This window comes from Dysidea avara, chromosome 10 (assembly GCF_963678975.1).
Source record: "Dysidea avara chromosome 10, odDysAvar1.4, whole genome shotgun sequence".
Taxonomy (NCBI): domain Eukaryota; kingdom Metazoa; phylum Porifera; class Demospongiae; order Dictyoceratida; family Dysideidae; genus Dysidea; species Dysidea avara.
Window position 1 is genome coordinate 17149775 of NC_089281.1, and position 14235 is coordinate 17164009.

Below are 14235 nucleotides of genomic sequence, written 5' to 3' on the forward strand. Positions count from 1 at the left end.
AGGCTTGAAAAGCCTTGAAATTGATGCTAAATCTTAAAGTAAAACTAGCTAGCAACTTGCAACTTTCCCCCAAATTTCACAGGGAACCCATACATGCAGCATGGCCATGCACCTTATAGAACAGCCTATAATTAATTTATATTTGTAGTATTTACGACTAGGCAGCTAGCTGTATACAGTAAATTCACACAGCTACAATAAAAGACAGCTACAAAAATGCAGTATACTAGACCGTCTACTATACAGTAGGACCCCCATTATCCGAACACCTGTGTACCAGTTCAATCATAAGTGTTCAGATAAGTGAATTTGTCACAAATGAAGCCCATTCATTTATATACAGAAATCTATTTAACTACTCTAATAGAATGTTCACCTAATGGCAAAATAGTCTAATAGAGCAGTCACTTATATTGTTCGGATAATCGAGGTCCTACTGTACTGGTTTGTATGCAATGAAGTGAATGGATCATCACGTAAATATACTGGTGGACAATCATGAGATCAATCACTATTTGAAAATGGCGCGATGTGGGATGAGACTGATAGTTTGCTCAGTATCTCGACATGACGAGTGGGTAGTTGAAGAGGAGTGATTTCTACTCAAAATCTCATCCAGATGGCCGCCATGTAATGTATGGGTGTACAGCTTCCTGCCACAGAATGAGGTGCCTAGTTTGTCACTGCCAGCCGCCCAGTAAAAGAAGCCAAGCCAAGAAATGCTAATGATTTTTTTAGATTGAATTGTGATATAAGTGTGCTGGTTTAGAATCAAAGGCACCTGCTGTACATGTGTTAAATTCCAACTGTCAGCACACGTGATACGTAGAATCCACAATCTGGATGAGATTTTCAGTACAAAATGATGCGAATGCTATGTTGTACTGTAAGGTAATTGGAAGTACTGTATGTGTAGTTTTGTGCTTTAGTTAGGCTGAGAAACTATAGGCAACTACTCATGCCATGCAATTTCAATAACATCTGTGAAATGTACGTGTAGATGTGATCATCCAGAGATTGCATGAAGTAATATAGTTCGAGCTGGTCAGCTAGTTGGTCCAACTCTAGATTGTTGGTCCGGCTCAGGCCTGACCAACTGGACCGTCTCCTCCGGCCTTGTATCAGTTAATATGTGTGTGCAAGGTACTTCCTTCACATCATGTCCATATGTTAAGTGCTATCCTACTAGGGACCTGTCATGGATGTGTTGTAATATAACATTGATAGTCATGAGTTTCATGGAAGAGCAGACACCCTCCACCTGACGTAACAAAGCCAAGGACATTAAGCTCGAGTAGTTTGCATACTACTGATCAGTAATGTACTGAAAGTTTGTTGTACCCAGTATACAAAACATTCACAATTACATACTAACCTTATAAACACGAAGGGTTTGGCACTACGTATCATATCTCAACAACTGCACCACGAAGCGTTTCAGTCATCAGTGCGCGAATGAGTCACGCTTGGTATGATCACGTGATGTGTTTCCGTTATATAATGAAATTCTTTATAAATACCTCGATAAATTATAGCCAGCGTTTAGTTATATCTATCACTAGCTCGTTCACTGGTTGATTCGTTGTCACATCAGTATGACGCTATTTATCGAGCTATTTATGCAAGTCGCTGGCATCATCGCACTTGTAACATGGAACGTCTCCGCACAGAGCCAGGGGTAAGCTATACTGAGCTATAGTGTAGCTAGCTATTAAGGCATGTAGCGCTATGTTTTGTTATACAGTAAAATTTATTTATTATTATTTTTTTTTTTTTTGTTATAGCTACAGTTATTAGCAGGGGCGGATCCAGACTTTTAAAAAGGGGGGTTCCACTTTGAAATTGCAACTTCAGCCTAGCTGTATAAGTTGAAGACCAAAAAAAAGAAGAAAAGGTGACCACCTGCTGACAATAGCTGCCACCTCACCAAGTGCGGTAGCCGGGGAAATTAGGAATTCCAAGAGTGGTATTTCTCGCGGTCTTGCCCTCGTCATCTGCTAGAATTTTTTTTTTTTTTTTTTTTACAACAAGCTAAAGACAATATTGTTACAACAAGCTAAGGACAATATTGGCTTAGCTTGTTGTAAAAAAATAAATAAAAAAAAACTCTGGCTCGAATGTTTTTACCTGGCAGCCCTCTCACTCCTAAGACCGTCTCCTCCTGCGGTACGCTGCAGGACTTTCTTGTTATATCTGATATGACAATCGAGATTGCAGATAGCTACTGATCTATTTATGACTAGACAAGGGGGTGGCACTCCAATATATCCTGTACTCTGATCTTCGTCCTCGGTCAAAACGAAAGTCAAAAGTCAAGCCGGCAAGAAATTTGCAGTACGTCAAAAGACAAGCTTCGTTTGTAAGGCCACTTCAATTGGTAATTATGTTTCTGGTCCTCCACCCGCATCCTATTTTGGAGAATGTGAAATTTCAGAAATACATGGGTAAAATGCCCGCATCAGCCTTTTGGAAAACCTGGATTTCAGAAACAATTAGCTATTGGGCTGCAACAAGTATGCTATATCTAACTATTTAAGTGTCATAATTTGTATTTTATCAGTAAAAACCTGGGCAAAGTGCATAGTACGGATCGATATACTCTATACAACAAAGTTATAGCCTCCATTTCCAATGCCATCTCTATGTGTCAATTCGGATTTGTGAAAGGCTGTTCAACTTTACAACAACTTCTTATATTTTTAAATAGTATTCATGAACACTGTAAAATTCAAACAGATGTAATATACTTAGACTTTGCAAAAGCATTTGACAGAGTTCCCCACAATGAATTACTTTTAAAACTCTGGAAAATCGGTATCACTGGCAACCTTTGGTGGTGGTTTAGATCTTACCTCAACAACAGACAGCAATGTGTTCACCTTAATGGTTCATTCATATTCCTCCTTCCTACCAGTCCTATGCAGGTGTGCCTCAAGGGAGTCTTCTAGGACCACTTTTATTTCTCATCTACATCAATGACTTATTTTTATCTGTCCGTTGCTCTAATGCTCTCTCCTTTGCAGATGACACAAAATGCTATAAACAAATTCTTGAACATCTAGACTCCATACAACTTCAACAAGACCTTGATTCAATGGCAAACTGGTCTAGAGATTGGAACCAATTTTTTAACACCAGCAAGTTTATACATCTATCATTTAATACAAAATTCCCCACATCCTATTTCATAGACGACACTATAATCAAAACTAGTAGTACTCACCGTGACCTCGGCGTCATTTTATCAACTGATTTATCTTGGAAAAATCATTATAACCATATATCAGCTAATCCTATAGAACCCTTGGACTACTGAGACATACTTTCAGCCACTCAGTTGACATTCCAACCAAGAAAACTTTGAATTTAGCATTAGTTAGATCACAACTATATACTTTACTGCTCTCCTTTATGGCACCCCTACCTTATTTGCGACATCTCTACTTTAGAAAGAATCCAACGCTGGGCAACCAAATTTATTCTAAATGACTATGTAACTGATTACAAAACACATCTTATCAAACTTAACATGCTACCACTGATGTACACCTATGATCTTTATGACATACTCTTCTTCGTAAAATCAATCCAGCATCCATCTAATCATTTCAATATCAGTAACTATGTCAACTTTTGCTGCAATCCTACCAGATCCACCACCAGCAACAAGCTTCAACACAATTTTACATCATCCAACAAACAAAGTAACTTCTACTTTAACAGATTACCAAGAACCTACAACAGTCTACCAGTACTTGCCCCATCAAACTTCAGCAGTAATTAATAATTTTTTTCTTGCTCTCTCTTAAAATAAGTACTTATGTAAGTAAGTTTATTATTAAATACATATATAAGTTTTAAAATTATAGGATAGTTTAACTATATATCAAATGTAAATGTATGTAATAACTTTAGCCAGCTAACTTAATTTGATTGTAATTTATACATTCAATTGTAAATGTAAGTTGTATGTATACTTTTTCTGGCTGTGGGAACCAGTTTCCCACAGACCTTTAATGCAGGTCTATTAAAAAGCAGTTAAAATAAAAATAAAATAAATCACAAAAACACTCTAATTGAGCAGTCACTTCATTGTTGCTTTGTTGCTGAATTCCGCCAAAACTGATTTTCAAAGGACCAGAAACATAATTACCTATTGGAGTGGCCTAAAGTGTATACCAAAATTGATACTTCTAGAGTTACAACATAACCGTAAATTTACGAAAATATGCAAGAATTCGGTCAAGGGTCAAGCACGGAGTTTAGCGTAAGTCAAGGGTCAAGGCTTATTTTTCGATTTTGACCACTTTGACCAAGGACGAAGATCGGAGTACAGGGTATATTGGAGGCCACCCCCTCATACTACTCAGCTACGTAGTTACCTGGGTTTCTCAGGCACTTGCCTAGACTGCAAGCTGTCTATGGATCAAGTCACCGCCTGGCCTGGTTTTTTTTTCTGCATTCAGCATAGTTTCAGTTACAGGTTTCTGACTCCCTACTGTTAGCCTCCTTAGCTTAAGTTTGCGGCCCGGGGATAGCTACAAATGTAAACAAATAAATAGTTATGCGAAGGAAAATAGATAAGCGACGGTATGTGGAGTGATTGCTGGAGCCTGCATGAGGAGGCCACCTTACACGTAAACAACAAGATCACAAGTATGTTTTAATGTCAGTATTGTTTGTAATTTATATTTGTCATAGCAGCGACCTCTAGTTACAACAGAGTCTATCAGTTATGCCATATTGGCTTGATTGGTATCATTTGCCAGTTGTACCTTCGCCACCTTGTTGTGCATAGCCTCACTTCATGACTGAGTCAGTCATCTTCAGAGACAGCAAATTAGGTAATTAAGAGCCACAATGATTTTGATTCAGACTACAGATCATTTGTGGCAGGTGTCTCTTTGTTTTACAAGTGATTGGTCTTGTTTCCAGATGGTACAGTGAGTCCCAAGTTGCTGCATGACAGCTTCATCCTTCACCTGGCTTGCTAATAGAATGATTTCCACCATCATGCAGTGTTGCCAATAATACATTGCTGCATACACTACTGCATGCTTTAATGTGTATATCCGGCTCCAGTATGTCATATATGGCTGAGTATGTTGTGTATGCACATAGTGTGTACACATCAATGTGACATTGCTGCACCACTGATGTACTGGCACTAAGGCTACCAGTGGCTTTTAATCTGTGCCATATTGCCTTGATTTGGGATCATAATTATGCTAATTGTGCTGGCCTTCATGAACACCTTGTCGTGCATAGCTTCACTTCTTGACTGAGTCACCTTCAGAGACATCTCACACCTAAAATCACTTACCATTGCACTGAGTAGGCAGCCTGCCTAGGGCCTCAGGGGAAAAGGGACCTCCAAGCTCCAATAAAAAGGGCCTCAAACTTTTAGGCTGACTATAATTATGAATTTATGTGTTAAATGCTATATATTTATAGAGCCAATTGCATTTACACTTCATTCTATGCAGCCAAGCATTTCTAAGAATTTGCATGAATACCGTCTACTTAGCTACAATACCTGCATGGATCCTGGGTAGGTAAAAACAGTGCACCTGGGGACCAAGGATCTGGGACCAGGGGACTCCACAGGGATCTTCTTGGAATTTATTCCACTTCACAATATTCTATACTTGTACAAGGTATCTCTGCAAGTAGTCTTGCTTGGCCAATCCACTTTTTCTCTGTCACGGTGTCTCGCACAATGTAGCACCTCTGAAAAAGTGTCTGAAGCTGACTGTATTTATAGGCCACTTGCCTGCTGCACAATGAGCATACTAGTCTATTATGTCACCTAGCTACTAAACTTTATAAACATTGTGTAAACAAATATAATTATTCCAGGAAAATAGTGATTACTAGCTAAGCCGAACTAAGCAAGTTCCAGCAGCTCGACAACCAGACTTCATACATTGTGGTGCTTCTAAATTACTCTAGTAGCTATAGGTGGCATAATAGATTAGTATGCTTATTGTGCAGCAAGCAAGTGGCCTATAAATGCAGTCAGCTTCAGACACTTTTTCAGAGGTGCTAATTGATGTAAACATCGTGCGAAACACTGTGATGGAGGAAAAAGGGATTGGCCATGCAAGATCACTTGCAGGAGTACCTAGTTCAAGTATAGAATATTATAAAATTCCAAGAAGAGTTGGATCCCTGTAGGTCCTGGGGTCCTTTGTCCCCGGGTCCACCGTTTTTACCTACCCACAATACCCATGTAGATTTGTTTTCTGCCAATTAAGAAACCACACAATAAACAGCTCAGCTGGTAAAGCACCTCCCTGAAGTTGTTGCAACTACTGCTGCGTAGGATGAGGGTTCGAATCCTGCCAGTGACAAAACTTTTTTGTTTATATATATACCTTTTTGGAACATACTCAACTTTTTTCTCATAGTAGCTAAGTTCATAGCATCCTGGTATTGCTTCACAGCATATGGACTGTTGGAAAAGTATACAGTAGCACATTTGATAGGTATAGAGCAGGCATGGGCAGGTGCATGTTTGTTTGTCTGTGTATTTGTCCAATGTGTTCTATTAAAGTAAGTGCCTTCTCTTTGTAACTCCGATTCTTTGTGATGCTAACTACTTGCCTAAATTATAAAACAATTAGCCAGGAAGTGTGCACCTCTGTGTTAAGTTAATTTTACTCAAACTTTTGCTTGCAGTATAGCTAGCTACAACAAATAGTACTGCTTTAAATACTCTTTATTGACCATATTATTACAGTGCCTGCATGATAGGACAGCACCACATAATTTGCACACGTATTGATAATTATTGGTTTAGTTTACATGCAATTCTGCTGTTTAGTTAACCAGCATGTTCACACATCACTTTAACTATTAGGCTTGCATAATGGTGGAATAAGGTTCATGCAATTGATGCAAAAGGTATCGCCATGCATGCTATTTTAGAGCATGATTTCTATTGATTCATGTTGTTGTGGTTAATGTGGAATGTGAAATGGTAGGGCAGATATATACCAATGCTAGTTTATAATAATGATAACAACACTATACCAGGAGATAGTCACTTAGTCTGCACTTTGTTGCTTTCTATGCTTACACAGGCTGTCTGTGCTTTGAAGAAACCACTTATGAGACTATAGGTTCCTTCCCCTAGTTGTATCTTTTTCTTACATTAAATCATTATGATATAGCAACTAGTATTTACTGGTAATGTAGTGGTAATATAAATAATGTGGGTAATAGTGGTAGTATGGGTACTATAGCTTAGATTTAGATGCTTTTTAAATGTTCCTTAAGTGTTCTTGAGCAGCTACAGAAATCCTAGTAGCTAGCTGGTTGGCTGGGCTTTGTGACATAGCTGATTGATGTGGGAATGCCATGATGGTTTCTCATTTATCAGCTCTCTCTGCTTGGCTTTGGCACCACAATGCTTTGAATGTATTTACATCTGTTCAGTTTGTTGCTGGCAGTCCTCTGTGAAAGTTAGACTCTTCCTCCTACTCCCACTCCCTGTAAAGTATATACTCAGTCTTAGGCTGAAGAGCCTCTTTCTTGTTAATGCCCCTGTTTGGGGGGTTGTGTGTATATATGCTGGTAGTCCATACAGTGTTTTGTAGGACTATGTAGGCTCTGTAGATTAGTTGTTTTCTCTTTGTTTTCGTATAGGTAAAACACCCCATAAAACATGCAGCGCTAGGATTCTTCCACCTTGGTGATTATTACATCATTCCTTCGGGTTGTTTTATTGACTGAATAATTCTGGTGGCAAATGAGTGTCTTAATTATTTAGAGAATGGCTTGAGGAAAGGATGTTGCATTGATGCTGCTGCCTAAGAACAAAGTAATCATTAGTGTTTGATCCTTTGCATCCAATTCCTGCAAAATTTCAAATAGCTGGGTGTTCCAGTCAACTCTGCTCATTATATATTGCTACAGGATTATTGGCACCAGCTAGCTAACAACAAAGGATGCGATGACCTGGATCCCAGCCAAGATGGACACATTGTTGGTGAAAGCCTCTCAGCAGGTTGAAAGTGAGTTGATATGTTGGACAGAGGTAAGGACAGAGCCTACGAAGCATCAAAGATAATGAGGAGGATGAGAATGATCTGGGAGCATTCAACCCTAAACACATAATTATATCAAATGAATAATCACGTTATTCAACAAGTCAGCAATGAGAAGGATTGCAACTATAGACGACCTTGAAATTTCATCTACATACATCATTTGCCACCAGTAAAGCTATCCATACTGTTGGTCTTATCAAGAAGTCATTCGTAAATCTCACTCACCAAAGAAACATTTACATGCTTATTCTCTACTATTGTTCATCCTCAACTCAAATATGGCAATGTTATCTGGAGACCACAAGGAAAAGTAGAATGTGTCCAACAAATGGCTAATGGCTAATGTAACACTTTCACTCCTCAGATCAAAGGAGCCGTATTATATAGATGTTAAGGCTGAAATCAATTATCAATTAGGATGCACGACTTGGATTTTGCCATGAAAACCACTCAGATGGAGAGCGTTTTGTTATCCTTGCCATCCTATGAGTTGAAAAATGTTGAGGTAAGGTGAGAACTAGTACTATAGCTTAGCTATTCACCAATCATTTCCGCCAGACATTGGTGAAGTGTCTTCTAAGCCTTTGATAGTTGATGGATCAATGGTTTTGAATTGTTTACAAGCCTTTCCAAAGGGCACTAGTCCTGGAGCCTCTAAGCTCCATGCTCAACATTTATTGGATGCAATTGCTGGGACTGCTGCTCCTGATGCTCATGATTGTCTTACATCTCTTACTTGTCTGATGAACTATTTGCTTTCTGGAAAAGCCCCATAATGTCTTGTTCCTTGGTTGTGTGGAGCCCCTTTGACAGCATTGCTTTAAAAAGAAGGGGTGTCCGTCCGATTGCTGTGGGTGAGGTACTTCAGTGCCTGGCAAGCTAACTATGTTGTCTGGCTGTTCGTCCATCCCTTTCTGGAGTATTCCTTCCCTATGGTCAAGTTGGGGTGGGTATCCCAGGGGGACTTAGAGGCTGTTATTCATGTTACTCGTCATTATATCTACCAAAATGCTCCTGACTTCACCTTAGCTCTATTAAAGAGATTGACATAGATAATGCTTTTTAATGAGTGTAGCTGCATGTTCTGCATTCTTTACCCGTATTGCTGATGATTTTCCAGAGATTTCTCCTTGGGTAAAGTGGTGTTATTCTCAACCTGCTGAACTACGTTTTGGCTCACTGCGTACTCACCTGGTGCAACAAGGTGATCCTTTGGGTTCCTTGCTGTTCTCTCTAGTCTTAATGCAGTTCATTGATTTTGTTAAGCTTCATGACTTAGTCTTGATATTTAAATGATGGGACTTTCATTGGTTCTCGATCTTCCTTGCTGCAAGTTTGAGTACTTTCTCTTCTCATAGCCCTCAGTTTGGTCTGCACTTAAATCTTCTAAATGTGAGTTATTCTGGCGATCTGGTGACTTTTTCCCGGAATTCCCAACTAGCATAAAGCATGTGAGTAAGGGTTGAGAGCTCTTAGGATCCCCAATTTGGGGAACAACCGAGTGTTTTGGTCAGTTTCTGTCTTCCTGCTTAGCAAAAGTTGTGGCTGCATTTCCATCTTGGAGGACCCCCAGGTTGAGCTCCATCTGTTATGTAGTTGTTTAGGATTGTCCATCTTCTTCGTACAGTACTGTTTACTGTATTGCACTCATTTCTTGAACAGTTTGATCTCAATCTTAAAACCTGCTTGAGCCGTATTCTACAATGTAGCCTTCCATCTGATCCATGGTGCCAAGCTACTTTACCTTTTCGTTTGGGTGGTCTGGGTTTACATTCTTCTTGCCAAACTGCTGCAGCAGCTTTCTTGGGTTCATGCAATAGTATTCATCTATTAGCTTCCCATCTTTTGTCACTAGACTTTCATGATCTGACTTTCCCTGATGAAGATATAGCTGTGGCTGTCTTTGAAGAATTTTCTTCTGATCCTTCTGTTTCTGTTGCTTCTCAGCATGATTTGCAGGCTGTTTTAGATGACTATCAATATGAACAGCTTCTTGTTTCATCAAGTATCCGGGAGCGAGCTCGTCTTACAGCCTTGTCTCACTCATCAGGCACCAGTGGTGGGTGGTTTAAGGCTATTCCTCAAGTTTCTCTTGGCCTTTCTATTCCTGGTCCTGAGTTTATAGTCAGCTTTCGTTTATGGTTGGGGATATCCCTCTTTCCACTGTCACCACTGTGTGTGCCTTAATACCATAGATCATTGTGGCGACCACCTTCTGGAAAGTTCTCATGGGCCTATGCGCATTCGTCAACATGATGCACTAGTTGATATTGTCAACCATGCTTCATCCTGGCATGCTTAAGGAACAACGTATTTCTGGTGATGATCACTCTCACCCTGGTGATGATTACCATCCAGATTTCCGGCATGGTTGCCCTGCATAGTGTATACTATACTTTGACTTGTCAGTCCATAGTACTACTCAGGCTTCACCTTCTTCCTCTTCTTGTGCCAGGGTAGCTGCTACAGCTGGGGAGTTGGAGACATCAAGATGCTGTAGAGGAAGCAGGGTGTGACTTCATTCCCCTTGTGGTGAAAACATTTGGTGTTTGGTCTCCATTTGCTCTTAGAGTTCTTCACTCGATTGCTGACCGCACCACAGCCAGAAGTAGTGCTTCTAATAAACTGGCTCGGAGGAACTTGCTGCAGCAACTTTCAGTGTCGCTTTGGACTAACAACGTTAGAATGGTACTAAAATACTGGGCTCTGTGATTTCCCTTCCCTGAATACCTAGTTTGTTTTTTTGTAGTTATTGCAGTAGTAGCTAGTAAGGTAGTTTTAAGGTAATTTGTGTAGTCAGTTTCTTTTGTTTAGTAGTTAGTTATTTTAATTGTAGTTTGCCCTTTTATTTTCTGCACTTTTTATTTGGTGGACATGCCCCCATCATGAAGTTACCACTTAGTCTCGCGTGCCAGACAGTTTGTGTGGGGGTGGCAAATAAACCTGTTCAGCAGTGTTTCAAATATATCACCAGGACATTACCAGTACGATTTTTTCGTCTTAGTCTGCTCTCAGTGGTGATTGGCATGATTATTACATCATCCTTGGTGCAAAACAATACCGTGATGTAATCTTGCATTCCAGTGGAGTTCACGGAAAGTGTGCAACCATCTCTACTGACAAGCAAGCTTATACCTATATCTAGGCCTTTAGTAAACTCCGTAGCTAATTATTCCATAAATGATCAAGGGCGTAGCTAGAAATTTTAAATAGGTGAGGCAGACCTTGCTGAATGCTTTATGAATGATGCATGCACTGTTACTGTACACTCAGCATGTGTAGTATCATCCAGCTAGTCTTGCGCGCGACGCTTATCAATTGATAATAGATGAATTTCATAAGGAATTTTAAACTGTTGCCCCTAGCAACCTGAAATTTACGAGGTGTGAATGTCAAAAGTATTGTCTCCAATTTTTAAAAGAATAGCATATATAGATCATGAGATATGACATTTTGAAGTTTACAGTTTTCCCATAAATTTTCTATGGGAGGGAGTAGCAGTTGCCCCTTCTGGGAAATCACATGGATAATGTATGGGAAAACCACAAATTTCAAAATGTCATATCTCATGATCTATACACTCTATCGTTTTAAAATTTAGAGAGGTTATAAATTAATTGTGAGATTCTCACCTACAAATTGAAATGACATTAATTGAATTTGTTGTTTTCTCACATTATTTATGTGGTTGCCCAGAAGGGGCAATTGTTTCCCCCTCTCATAGACAATGTATGGAAAAACGACAAACTTTAAAATGTAATATCTCATGACCTATATATGCTATCCTTTTAAAATTTGGAGATGTTACTATAGACATTTACCCCTACAAATATTGTAAAATTTAGGTTGCTGGGGGAAACTTTTGTTATTATGAAATTTATCCATTATAAGCGCCTATAGTTGCGAGAGGGTCTGGTATAGTTCAAATAGCAAAGTTGTTCTGACTTTTTCAGGGTGATAATGAAACACTTGATTAACTTTCATCATGCCACGTCATATTGCGGACCGGTGGCTTACTGAAAGGAATTCGCTAACAACCCACAACGTGGCTCATGGAACGTTGCACCATTTAAATTAGAAAATTCACTTGTGTACCATTCTGAAGACCAGGCTGAGATCCTTAACAAACAATTTCAATCTGTTTTTATCAAAGAAAATCTATCTAATATTCCTGAATTCCCATAACACCATCGCTTAATGTTCCAATCTCAGTTGATGGGCCAATTAAAAAGTTACTATCTACTCTGGACCCATCCAAATCATGTGGTCCTGATAACATACCAGCTCGAATTCTCAAGTATTGTTGTGATGAAATAGCTCCAGTTTAGTGATATTTACTCAATCTTTGAACTCAAGCAACTTACCAGAAAACTGGCTTACAGCCAATGTTAAATGTTACACCAATATTCAAAAAAGGAGATAGAGCTAACCCTAGTAATTATCAACCTATTTCTCTAACTTCCATAATGTAGTAAACTGTTGAACACATCCTCTACCACTGTATAATGGAACACTTAACCACTTACCAAATACTTAGTGACAAGCAATACGGTTTTAGGCTCAATCATTCATGTGAGACCCAGTTACCTAATATTGTAGAAGAAATCCAACTAGCACTGGATCACCATCTTTCAGTTGATTTAATTTTATTGATTCCCGTAAAGCATTTGATACCGTTTCACACCAATGCTTAATGAAGAAGTTATGCCATTATAGAATTCAAGGTAATGTGTATATATAACTGGATAACTGGATGGCTTATGAAGAGGACACAACAGGTTGTCATCAAGGGTCACATTTCAACATACGTTCATGGTCAAATGTTCAAAAAACTGGTCCTCATAACTGGGTTCCAGGTTTTCCATGCGGGTGGGTGACCAGAAACTAAGAAGTGTGACTTAAACTTTGCTTTATTTTAAGCGATTTTCATCCCCATTGGAGCTCTGATGATGGAGCAATCCCAAATTAAACGAGCATTGTTATTTTGTGACAGGGGAATATACGAAGAATTTTTATTTTAAAAATCTCGGATACTGGAATACCTAACAAAAGATAGTTGCCTTAGGCTCACTACAGCACCTTTGTTGCTGTCAATTCGACCTGCACACAACAATTTTTTTAAAAACTCAAAGCCCATACACACACAAATTGATCAAGAATTGTGTTTTTAGGTAGCTATAGGCACCAAAATTGCAAGTTTTCATCATAGCATTGAAGAAGTAGGTGATCCCAGATGCAGGGATCTGCCAGATGCTGACAAAATTAATGTTTAATATTTGATACCTTGAAATTAGCTTCAAGATGCAGTAATTCCCCAATGCAGAAATACATACATTGATTATTAAACTTATGACACATTGGCATAAATCTCTCTCTTGCCATACAGAACTGGTGCTTTAAAAATATACTGTACAGTTAAGACTGCTCAAGGCCCATAGACGTAGTAACGGGGTTAGAGCCCCCACTCTTATTTTAGAGGGGGCTTAGCCCCTCCACTTTTAAAGATTGATATACTCTAATAGAGCAGTCAGAAACTCTAATAGAACAGTCGAATACTCTAATAGAGCAGTCACGTACTATTAATATACCTGTAATCGATCTATATAAGAGTTATAACCCCATGGCTTTTATACTGCATGGTTTACAGTGAAACCTGTGTATTAAGGACATCTTGGGACCAACCAAAGTGTCCTGATTATGTTTCCTTATTTTTCGGGTCGGTTTACATGCTAAGAGATACTTTAAGATCAAGTGTCCAGATCACACAGGTGTCCTCATTTTGAAGTGTCCTGATTAAAGGGTTCCACTGTATTTACAACCACAAGAAGCACTCCTACAATGGTTAAACTATCCACTGAACTGACCTTTAAATTCCGATTATCAGCTTACCCCATAGGCATGATAGCAAACCACTAAGGTGGATGATTGTTATACACTAACTCATTGTATAATCAGTAATACATCAGTTGTTTTTAACATGAATTTCTGCAGGGTTTGCTACCGTCAAGGTTCCAGTTATTTTAGGACATCATATTCAACGCCTGTAAGTTATTACACATCAAGTGGTTACAGTGTATCCTACAGTTGTGGATTGTGGAATTCGAGGACATGTTATAGTACTGCCTATAGGCAAAGGTATTTACTATGTTAATGATTACCATTAATGATTGTACACATATAT

General features: G+C 39.0%; 1 long non-coding RNA gene across 2 annotated transcripts in view; it reads left to right on the forward strand.

Moving 5' to 3' along the window:
- The window catches only part of LOC136269140 (uncharacterized), a 23192-nt gene extending 9029 nt beyond the window's left edge, over window positions 1-14163 (forward strand). The window contains exon 5 of one of the 2 annotated variants that reach the window (XR_010707230.1): window positions 14046-14156. This is a non-coding gene — a long non-coding RNA (uncharacterized lncRNA). Of the gene's footprint in view, window positions 1-14045 lie in introns of both variants that reach the window. The other variant, XR_010707229.1, reaches the window with a different exon arrangement.
- Window positions 14164-14235: the final 72 nt, after the last annotated feature.